Source organism: Corvus cornix, chromosome 4 (genome assembly GCF_000738735.6).
Source record: "Corvus cornix cornix isolate S_Up_H32 chromosome 4, ASM73873v5, whole genome shotgun sequence".
NCBI classification, from domain to species: Eukaryota; Metazoa; Chordata; class Aves; order Passeriformes; family Corvidae; genus Corvus; species Corvus cornix.
Genome location: NC_046334.1, coordinates 17,068,317 through 17,080,725, shown reverse-complemented (window position 1 = coordinate 17,080,725; position 12,409 = coordinate 17,068,317). Strand labels below are relative to the sequence as shown.

Here is a 12,409-nt window from a genome sequence, read left to right as displayed (position 1 = left end):
CATTTTGAGATGGACTTTGAATTAATTACAGAATGAGAGATGTGCAGAAGATACACTGTAGATTAGATCTGGAGACCAAGACTTGGTTGTGTTTCAAATCAACTTAGATCGTCATGTGACAATAGTGTACTCTGTCTTGACAAACTTAAAAACAGGGTGGACATCACACATACAGCTGGACATTTTGCCCCTGAAATCATTAGCAACTTCCCCAAAAGATCCCCAACTAATCCAATTCAAGTCTTTAATTAATTTAAATATAAACTCTGCATTCTGAATACAGCCACCTGATCCCAAGGTGATAGTACTGAAAATGTGAAGTAACTGAAGAACAGATGGTTAAAATCCAGGCAAAATTTATTACCATAAATCCAGAATAATCCTAAATATCCTTTCTCAGACTTTGCAGAGATGTCCTTATTCCTTTTCAGCATGATTGGTACGATTTTCAGTCTAAGATTTTCCAATACAAATAGAAGAAAATTATTGGATAAAGTTAAAATAGGCTTTAATGACCATGAAAGCACCCTATAACTACACTGTGGAAGAACAATTTGCTATTTCTTCAAAATACATACCAGTCTGTCTATCTGCCAACTCCCTTAACATAGAGTATATATAAATTTGTGTATTAAAAAGAAGTACCTAAGAGCTTGCTTCTGACAGGTGCTGAATGCCTGACAGAAGAAGCTCAGAAACTGTCAGCATCCTACTCAAAATAGATGATTTTCACAGACAGCAGAATAACTGTGAAAGAACATTCCTAACCTCAAATAAATACCAGTTTACCAACTTCACTTTCTGATCTGAATTGAAACAACAACAGCATTGTTTATACATAACAGATGTCCTATAGTTTTAAAATTTTTTTATATTTAATTTTTGTATTTATAAACAAAAATTTGTTAAAGGTTAAGTTAAATTGTTGTTTGTTTGCTTGCTTTTATGTGCATTTTCCCATAACTGAAACTATGGGAACTGAAAAATTCTCATTAAATGCTTATTAATTTGCATCTTGTCTCAGAGTTAGGATTTGACTGAGATGCAATGAGACCATTTCTTTCAATATCAAAGTGGTTCAGAGGAAGTCTCTGGCTAACCAGCTAGGCAAGTGTCTCCAAACTTCTGCTGACTCTTTGTAGTCTGAACTAGAATCAGATATTAAGAGATTAAACAGATATTAAGATATTAAACAGTACTGGTACCAATACAGACCCTTGAGGGACAGCATCCATTACTGATCTCCCTCTGGATGTTGAGGTATTGACTGCTCTCCAGATGCAAACATCTATCCAGCTCCTTATCCATCACAGAGTCCACCCACCAAAACCATATATCCACAATTTAGAGAGGAGGATGACATGCAGGACAGTATTAAAGGCTTTACAGAAGTCCAGAGAGATGGCATCTGTAGCTCTTCCTTTGTCCATTGCTGAGTCACTCCATCACAGAAGACCAGGGGTTTGGTCAGGCAGGACTTGCCCTTGGTGAAGCTGTGCTGGCTGTCTCAAATCACCTCCCCATCCTCCATGTGCCTTAGCACAGCTTCCAGGAGGATCTGTTCCATATAATTGCTTTAAGATTGCCTTTGCAGTCATTTTACATGTTTACCAAGTCAATTCTGAAACTCAAAATAGTTTTATGTGTGCATGTATACTTGTTTTTTGTTTGACTATTTTTGCAAACTGTTGGAAATAAATTTCAGATTACACTGACATATCATACAATTTATGCAGAGGAAAGTATTCCAACATTCTTTCTTTTCTTCAGTTTAGATATGTGTTTATTACAAAACCTTGAACTGTCTGTGTGTGACAAGGTAAAAAAGAAAATTCACACAGCTTAACACATTCTCCACTAGATTTTAGTGCTTAATTTTATGCAGATTAGCATACAAACACAGACAAATACAACAAGACACATCATTGCTGAAGGATACTAACATTTCTGCATACATGAGGAAATTAACTGGCACCACAATAACTTTGTTGGGGAGCTATGCCCAAGTAACTCCCTGCATATTTGATTCTGAAATAAAAGTGACTTTATTCTAGAATGATTATTCCCTCCTGGAAGCAGAGTGATTACTCTAGAATAAAATTGCTTTTATTCTGGAGCTGAATGTCTGCACAGGGGAGTTATTCCAGAATAGTTAAATTATACCAAAATAGCAATAATGGAAGTTATTACAGAACAGCTCTGCTGGTTAATTTCCCCTGTGTAGAGCAGACCAAAGGTTGAGTTACACCAGAATGTATCATACATAATTATGTGAGTGATTGCTGTAGAGTAAGACAGATTTTAAAGGGAATTACTCCCATTTAAGACAACTCCTCATACTCCTCCTCCATCTCCCCCTTCCCCCCTGCCCCAAATAAAATCCCAGTTAATTAAGCCCTGCAGCTAAGAAAGTTTCAATTAAAAAAAATAACCCAGTGAATTCCAGGGCAGGACAGTAAATTATTGTAGCCAATCCCATCCAAATTAGCAGAAACATCCACAGTCGGCACTACTCTGTTTACTGCCTCATACATGTGTCATTCATACTGCGTTGCCCTCCTTTCCACTCACAATGACAGCTATCATCATACTCCAGAAACAAAACCCTCTTGTGTCTGTTCTTACTGAGCCCTGGCTGTTTCAATGGATTTCACTCTGTGTCCTGGGAAGCATCAAACCCCAGAGTACACCATGTGAATCTGCCTTTCTGAAGCAAATCTTGCACTTGGTGCCTCATCCTTAGATAGTGACAAATGGGGGAGGGAGGAAAGAGGGAAATTCTAGCACTTAAAAACAGGTACTTCAAGGTAATATAGTGGAACAAACTAAAGGTCTGTAGATATGATAAATCTCAGCTTTGTAGGGAGGCAACATGATAAGGATAAACTTGTGGGGTTTTGCCAAGCCTCTACCTCCTGTCAAGCTTTTCTTTGCCTTTCATTCCTGGGACTGGATAGTCCCAGGAGTATTTCTGGGTAAAGTTTGGGATTTGGACTTCATTAACACTAAGGCTGTTCCACACAATTAGGGCTGTGCACAGGTTCTCAAAGAAAGAAACATCCACTTGCACTCTGTTCTGTTGTGGTGTACACTGGCTGTAGCTCAGGCCCCTCTGACTCCTCAGAGGTGTTAAATGAGCAGCACTGTTAGGGGCACAGTCCCGCTCTGTGGAGCTCTGGCATGGCTCTGGAAGGCTCTGAAAGATTTATATTATCTACACAGAAAAACAAGTCAGAGTAAAGGTCTATGAGGGGAGAGGTGAAAGGGAGCTTGATGATGTCTGTCGGTATCACAGTGGGAAAAAAATCTTGCTGCAGAAGGCTGGTCCTGGGTCTGAGATCTAGGTGTTTTGACTGGTATGTCTAAGTGTCTTCCCTGCTCATATTCTGACATGGAAGCTCCACTTCCCATGCCAAGTAGTCTAAACCTTGCAGGCTATGTGGCCTTAAGCCCTTATTTTATGTGCTGGCAACCTGCTTTCAGTATATTAACATTTTGTTGACACCAACTCTTTGATGGCTGTCATTAGTTTTAGTAGGATGAAATTTCACTTGTGAGAGATAGACAGTGCATACCCACAAACATGATGCATGTTTTATTTTAGAAGTCACATTCTCATCTGCATCCAGCTGTTTTTCAAGTAATTGGATTAATCCTGAAAGACCCAAGACCCCAGGGCTTTAATGATGTCCCAAATCAGTCGTGTGTTTAAAAAATGAACCTTGGAAAGGTCCTTTGTGGCTTGGAGGCCCCTGATTTTCAGTGGTGAATTGAGTGCCCCTGTGTGCTGCATTCTAAAACTTCAGAATAGCTAAGAAAATAGTAGAAAATCTAGTTATATTTATCAACTACAGTCCTGAAGACCTTGTTTTTCCCTGTAAGGAGGTTATGTGACTTTTTAGCTTCCAGATGCCTGACTTCAACTCTGTAGCCTGTCAGCCTGTGAAAACAAGAGTCCGGTGATTGTGCTCTTAGTCCATATCTATTTGTCTATTTTGCTCTGATAGCTTTTGTACACTTTGATTGATGTCAGTGAAATTTAACTGAGGAAGCCAAAGTCTCACATAGACACAGCAGCACCCAGGATAGGCTGGTCTGTCAGTTTTTGGTGCCATTAAAAAAAAGCAAGCTAAGTTTTACTGGCGGTCTTCAGGAAATTTTTAAAGACTTGAAATTGAATGAATCCAGTGAGACCTTCAAGGACTGAATCACATTATCTGACCCAAAGGGAAGTGGTTCAACTATTCTAAATGGGAGCTGTTGATCCCCTTGAAAGTCCTGCCCATTTAGAAGCCTGATAAATGCACAAATCTGCTCCACAGTTTATGTTGATTTTCACTTCAGGTTTTTGTCCTTTTTGTATTTGTCTCACCAGCTCTGAGTTTAAAACGTTGTGTGTGCACATTCCTTTCCCAATTCCTCCTCCCAGAAAGTCACGCAAATTGCACACAGGTGTTCCCAGAGATGTTCTAAAATAACATTTATCAAAAATAGATGACCTGTGTTGCAACTTTGTCCATTATTTCTCACATAGTTGTTCATCAGGGTGGTGGTAACAGAGGGTATTACTGTAGAAAATGCCCACTGTTAGGCTCTCCCAGTAAACAGAGCTCAGGAAATTTCATGGTACCTTTATGTTCTGAAGAGGAAAAAAAGACTGTATTTCATCATCAGAATATTGCTTCTTCATTTTAAGACTTTGACTCAGTTGTATTTTAAAAAGTTTTATAGTCTTATATTAAGAGATCATAAATTTAGGACGGTAACAACTACTTCAGCTTATTAATTTTCCTTGCTATATATACATACTGCATTTCGGTGGTGAGGCAGAGATACTAGCTAGGAACTCATACCGCTGCAATCATACATTAAGTGATCACCAGATTAAAAGCTGACACACTAACAAATCATAACAGAGTAACAAGCCAGATGAAGGAAGTGACTCTCAGCTCATGACCTCGCTGAGTAGCCTTCCTTTCGCAAGAGAAAGGGGGTTCTTGGAACTCTTGCAGCAGTTTTCCAGCCTCTACTCCTCATCTCCCTTGTGGTATCAGACACTTTTTCTACTGCGTTTTTTTGCTTTAAAATTACAAACTTGTTCATGCTTAAGAAACATTGTTTTATGAAACAATTAATTATTAAATTTTAAAACAATTAAATAATAGATATACTGTCTACATTTAAACTCCTTGTCATGGAAAAGCTCAGGTAAATATTTTCTGTTTCATTTATAGTGTCTCTTCTGAGAAACTCCAAGTCTGTGATGCCTTATTCTTTCTTTGAAAAAATGTCATTCATGCCTTGGTTTTACATGGTCTTCCATCTCTAGTTTTACCTTATACCATTCTCAGTGATTGAGAGTCTGAACAGCCACCTCTGGGGTAACACTGAAGTTTCTTTACCCTTCTACACTTAATGTTGCTGATGCCAAATCAAGATAACTTGAATTACCATCGTACTCCTAAACCTCCCATTGACAAGTGATCCAGCAGTCCTCACAAATTCAAAGACTGAGGTTATTTGGTCTGCTATGACCTTTTACTATGACCTCCAGCACAAACCAGACCATATTGTTCATCCTTTTACTCACTGGACTATGCCTTTGCAAAGACCAAGCAACAGCCAGGAAAGCAAAGCAAGAGACTTCCTGCTAGGCATTCTTCTCCAGATATTACCCTTCTAGCCACAGGTCTGAGGACTTTTGGGTGCTGCCCTTTAATAGCTTCTCAGTTAGCAAAACCAGATTTAAGTAGGACAGCGCTCTTCCCAGGACAGATTTTGACGGATACTTGTGCATTAAACGTCAAACAGAAGAGAAATTTTCTTGCTGGGGTCATTTGATACTGTATGTGTTGCAGAACGCAACTGCTTATCTCGGGTTGCAGAGGTTATTTGCTGCGGGGAAGGCTGAGAATGTCATTAGAGCACCGGTGCCCTGAGATAACCTGCAGCATATCATTAAACCATCTAATGACTCTATGGCCCATTGACCTCCATCACTCATTTGCTAACAATGTTTGTTATTTACAGGCACTAGGGAAATTACTGTTGAGTTATTACTCCACCTTCCCTTGCTGCTGCCATCACAATACCTGGTGATATCCAACAGGAAAATGTAGAAATCCAGTAAATTTGCTTTAAAGATATGGTCTGGTGTGCATGTGAATTAAGTCTGCAGGTGTATTTATTGAGTCCCCCCTGTTGTCACCACCCTTATCCCCCCAAATCTGGTATATCACACTTGTCACTGAAATAATATTTTCACTAAGACATGCCTTGCCATCCAGCTTTGGGTTCCACTGGCTGAAATTTTCCCTTAAAAGCATGTTATGCAACAATCTGGAATGGAGATAAATCCAGCGATAGAAGAAGCTGAATACATAGATAATTGGTACTTGTACTGAAAATGTCACTTAGCCCCCAGATTCTTAAAGTAAAGCAATTGGGACTCATGAATTACTATCCTTTTCTGCAGATGCGAAGTATTTGCTACCCCTCATATTAAAATATTTCTTCCATTAAACAGGGTATTTTCAAAGGCACTTAAGGCTATTAAACAGCTAAACCTTACTGGAACTGAAAGGTACTGGCTTGAATTTTTGTTTGTTTGTGAGATTTAGGAAGATAAGTGAAGATAAGATAGTTGTTTATTTAAACTATTTTGCAGTTAATATGCAATAAAAAAAAAAACTGGTGGTGTTTTCAGAAATTATTAAGCTTTCCTAGTGGTTAAAGGTCTATTCAGCAAGTTAAATTAACCTGCTGTTTTCCCCAAGTATGAGCAATTGAACTTTCCTTTGCAGTAAATGAGGGCTAATGAAGAACATGAAATACAGATGGAATAATATTCCAATCACGTGCTTGCTTGCAACCTCACAGAGAGGGGTATAGCTTTCACTGCCTTCAGTGAATTATGACAGTACAGAACAAGGCATTGTGTACTGCTAGAATTAATTAGCATTACTGGCTCCATTTGAGGGTGACCAGATGTCCACAGCCAAAGCAGGACACCTATCTCTGGTTGCCAGGATTTCAAAAGGACAACAACGTGCAAATCAAGCTAAATTATGTTTGTACTGCAAAAATTACTTTAGTTTTTGGGATTTTGCTTTGCAAAAGGGAGTAATAACATAAACAAGTGGTGGTGTTTGTGCTTGAGAGAGTCTGATTCTGTTACCATATCTACTGCAGTTTTCTTTTTTAAAGCAGAAGTGAGTTTGCAGGGTTCCTCAAAGTCTCGCTCATTATCGCTTCTTCAATTTCACTTCTTCACCATCTGTAAAATAGGGTTAATAAATAATAATATTGTAAGTGTAACTGTGTGAAATAAAAGGAATATGTCTGGGGTACAGATCCAGCAAGAATAAATAATCAGGCCAGCTAAGGACATTCAAGGCATCAACTCAAATCTGTCTATAGAGTACCACAGTTTAAGGATTGTATTGACAAGGCATGGTATTCAGTGACAAAATGGCATTTTACAAAGCTGACTAAAGGCACAACCAAACAGAGGGCCAGTTTTTGCAGTCTAATAATGCAAAACTGATCATAATCCAGAGTAAACCAGCAGCCGGGAAAAGCTTAGCATGATGATAGACAAATGAATTACCGCAGCTTAATGACATCAGCAGAGCTACAGGAACTGATTAGAGCAGCGTCCTTTGCCACCAGCAAATGCTATCTAAAATGCATTAAACTAATGCGTTAATCTAAACCACAATGAACTTGCTATGCTGCAGTAATTCCATTCACTTTTGTGTCACAACCCCTCCAACTTTTCACTACGTTTTATTTAAGCTGATGCAGATTTAGTCACTGACTTCAAAACTCCAGATCCTCAACCCAGGGATACAGTGAAGTCACTCAATTTAATGTTGCCTTCATCAGATTCCATAATGAAGACCACATTCAAATACATCTTGAAGAAATACTGACTCAACACCAGTCCCTTCATTCTCTTTCACTATGGTCAGTCATTTAATAGAAAAGCTCTCTATGGGTGTCTCTCTTTTGTTGATCTTCTCCAAGATGTAACATGATGTGCAAGCACTAAGTTCCTCTGAAATATTTTTGCAGTGAAACTGCCACCATACCCCTCCATAAAGCAAAGCTACTGTTTTTAAACCAGGAAACATTTTGATAATCAATCCCGCCTGCTTCTGAGTACAAACCTGAGAAGAGGATCCGACAGAGTTGTTTTAGGACTTGCAAGTTTATCATGAAGATTTCAAAAGGCATGGAATCATGGTCCCTGCTAAGTAATTTAAAGGGTTAAGTTTTCTTCCTGTATAAAGGGTTCCTTTTAATCTGGGATAGTCTTGCTTCATTTCTCAGCCATAGGAGTTCATTAAGACTCCTCCTGATCTGTTAATAAGCCACCTATTCAGATCTCTTTATGCTTCCAAGTGTGAAACTGCAAACTCATTTTGAATGGAACACTGGCTACTTTCTCTGTTGTCTTTTACATCTGCGGTCAGTGAAATCTTATCAAGAGTGGACATGTAATTAACATGAAGAATAATGGAGTAAATGACTTTCATCCAAGCAGAAGCCCTGTGAAGTAGTGAGATCGTAACAGCACAGACCTTCCCTGCAGGGGACCAGGACAAGAATTTCTTTGTAAACAGGTGCTTGGTGTAGCATCCTAAAAATGTAATGGCAAAGATGTGATAAGGGACCGTCTTCTGGGAAGGAAAGTGAGGCACACTTTTGTTGCAAGTGGATCTGACTCAGCTAGTGAGCAAGACAGGAAGTGGGCTTCTTGGGAAAGAGAGCTCACATGGTACAAAGAAGGAGCTGTGTCAAAGTGAACGATCCTGGGCTCCTTCTATCTTCAGAAAGTGGACACGCACGATGAAGAAACTGCATTAGGGAAATAGCACAACACAGTATAGATGTTATACTATCGGATTTCAGATCAACCACATATAGAATCACTTCTGTGGGCTCTGTGCCTGTTTGTTTTTAACTGCCAGATGTCCTTCGAGGGTCTATTTCTAAATCTGGAGAACCTGCAAGATATGGGAGGTAAGAGAAAGGTGTGCTTAAATTACTAGACCATCAGGGAGCAACAACCCGAGACTTTACTTGTGGGTCAATATTGCAATATCATCTTGTGTCTACCAGGAAAGAATGGGGTGGAGTGGTCATAAAGGATGTGGAAGGGAAAGATGGCACTCTAGCTTTCTCAAATCAAAGCCAGGCATGGGACTGGCTTCCTGGAATGTGAACGCATCAGCCTGGTAAGCTTGTAAGTAGGAAAGGCTTACCCAAAGCTATGTGCCAGAAATTTCTTACTTAATAATTACCTGCAGACTGTGACAAAACTACTTCTTGTCTTTGTCTCAGCTTAACCAAGGAGGCTAACAAGTGTGAGACTGACTGGTCAGGAGCCCAGTAACGGGTCCATATCCAAGCCACAGCAAAGTGAGAACAAATGATCATCTTTTAGCTGGGATTTTGTCTGGTTTGGATGTTAGCTCCTCTGGATCCCATCATTAAATGCACAACAAGCTGCTTTTCAACAGTACACTTAATAATTGGAGAGTGCTGATGCTAACTGTGCTGGATACCAGACTTCTCTTTGGTATCCTTCAGTACTTTACTGTTTCCTTGGTAGTCAACAAAGGTGATAATTGTGTGTAGAGTGGGTTTGCTGAAGGTTTTATTTTTAAAAACTTAGTAGTTATCATCTATTTCTGTCACAGCTTTTATGGTGTTTCAGTGATGGTTTGACAATTTTTGTTTTCAAATTGACAGTTCCGATAATGATGTACTACTCAGGAAATCTGTAAATCTTCTCGTGAATAAATCCTCTGTATATTTTTGTTTAATGTATTTGGCAGCGTTTTAATGGATTTAAAATTACATTTATTGTTCGTGATACTGTGTGACAAGAGATGGATTTCAACCACTCCTTTCCCAGGAAACATAGCCTTATTACTTGATGCAGAAATACTGCTTTTACATATAGGCTACTTATCACAATTTAAATTTGCCCTCTGACAGTGATTCACATAAATCTTGTGTGCTCTGTGGCCAAACTGGGAAGCTCAGCAAGCACTAAGTATTATCAGATTCTCATGTTGCAAAGGAAAATATATGGATTATGATTACATTAAAGCTGCTGTTCCTGTTTCCTGCTATATCACCTTAATATTGCTCAGTCCAAGAGCATCTCCCACTGTGACCCACATGGAGCCTCTCTGTCTGACCATATCTACCCTTCACATGCCTCTGACTGCAGCAGGGGAGGAGGAACATGGGAGGAGAAGGGCAGGACACCCAGCATCTCTCTGCTCTTACCCATGTCAAGGCAAGATTTTTTTGATGAGTCTTAATCATTTTGATTTGTTATTCAGATCTGGTTTTGTGTCTGAAGATGTATCCTAACCTGCTCAAGCAGGCTCACCAAGCAAGCCAACATCACAGGAATATGTCATGGGAAAGGCAACAATACTGCCAACCACAGGATTGCACAGGAGCCCATTCCATCAAATTCTCATCCAGGTCCCTTAAAAATCATTCTCCATCTTTATGTAATACCCTTCCTCATACTGAGAGACTGCAGTGAGAGGCTTTGAAGACAGTAGGGGTCCAGGGATTGCCCACAGGATTTTTGATTAGCTCCCATAAGTTAATCATGAATCATGATTGCTTCAACCCACACTTACCTATTCCTGTCAGAGCTACTCTTAGCAGCAGTTTTGTGCTTTTCTAGCTTCCCACAGAACTGAACTGTCATCAGGGAGACACACCGTCCTTAACAGACCCTCTTATCAAATGAGTGTCCCTAGTTTGAGTACCACAGCAAATGCATTCACTACACAGCTTCTTCGTAAGTCATGTTCCATTGGAATGTTGGCCTGTTGGGTAATTAGCCAGTCAATAGATATTAAATGGGCTTCCATGCTTTTCTCTCTTCTCCCTCCTCCGTGATTGCACATCCAAGGGGTGCTGTCCACATATAACCATGGATGCTACTAATGTGTGGTGGCACATTAAACCTGGGACACAACTTCCTCTCTCCTCTCTACCTGTGGTTGCTCCATCACCCCCACTGGCCTGGGGCCACCAAGGGAAAAATGTTCCCTCCAGATTCCTGTCATTTTTATTCACCACAAAAAAACCCAACCAAACAAAAAAGTACCCCACCAAAACCCCAGAATAAGTGAATGAAACATTTTCATTCCAAAGTGTTCCAGAAAGGGCATGGGAAGTGGCAACATTGCAATTCAGTCAGAAGATTTTATTTTAGTTTTGATGCTTTTCTCTTGTGATTTAGAACTGTTTGTCCTCAGTATTCCTTTATTTAGTGTATGGATGCAAGGGCAAGAACCCAGACAAAATCCATTTTTCTCCCATTCTTTTATTCCTCCTGGTGAAATTTGCAGAACCATTTTTCTGGGTTTTTTTTTCACAAAGAGAAAAATAACAAAAGTGGCAAGAAAATCCCTTCACCCTCTAATTTGAGAAAAACAGGTGTAAGTCTGGTTTTGCTCCAGTGAGGCAAAGTACTGTTACTGCTGAACAGAGTGACTTTTTCTCTAAAATAGAACTCTCTGATGTGGACATTATACCAGCATAACTAAAATAGAATCACATTTGTTTTCTCCTCACTTACAGTAGCTACAACTGCCAACTTTTCTGTGCAAACAAGCCATCCTAGTGTCATACCTGGATCGTGGTTTTGCAGAACCCTTTGAGACAGCTGTCCTTGCCCATTAGTTTCAAAGCATTTCTGTGGTTGCCTGGACAAACATACAGTAGGGTGGCAAATGTAATCTAATCTGGCTATAGTGTCCCATTGCCACCAAAGACAGGAAGTTATACAGCGTGGAAAACCTCTGGCTTGCAAATACTCTACCAGAGACCCTGGTGAATGTGAAGTCACGGGGTTAATTTCAGTTTACTAGAGAAATCTCTGTTTATAATGCCAGAAAAGATGGTGGTAGTATTGGCCTGGATGTTCCCATTTTCATCTGTTCTTTCTCTTTCAGAGTATTATTTGCTCTTTTTTGTAGGTCAGATGATACTAATTTACTAGGGGGCTGTTAATGCGAAAGAAGGTATTACATCATAGAAGCATAGAATCATAGAATCATCATAGAATTATCATAGAATCATAGATTCATAGATTCACAGAATGGCTTAGGTTGGAAGGGCCTTAAAGATCATTTAGTTCCAACCCCACTGCTGTGGGCAGGGACACCTTTCACCAGATCATTTCACTATATCATATTTTCACTAGGTATACATCCTCACTCGGTTTTTTCCAAGGACTGGGGGTCATTATAAACTGCCTAATTTCAGTGTATTTTTGGTCTCTCTTTTTTTGTCTAAAGCTCATTTGTTCTTTTTTTTAAAAAACAACCTCTTAATATTTCAGGATTCACACTACCAATCCCAG

General features: G+C 39.5%; 2 long non-coding RNA genes across 2 annotated transcripts in view; one reads left to right on the top strand and one right to left on the bottom strand.

Moving 5' to 3' along the window:
* The window catches only part of LOC109146268, a 98,150-nt gene that overhangs the window by 63,374 nt on the left and 22,367 nt on the right, over positions 1 to 12,409 (top strand). The window lies entirely within an intron of this gene.
* LOC109146267 overlaps positions 923 to 12,409 on the bottom strand; it is a 47,079-nt gene continuing 35,592 nt past the window's right edge. Inside the window, exon 4 of the long non-coding RNA XR_002048184.3 lies at positions 923 to 7,276. This is a non-coding gene — a long non-coding RNA (uncharacterized LOC109146267). The remainder of the gene's footprint in view (positions 7,277 to 12,409) is intronic.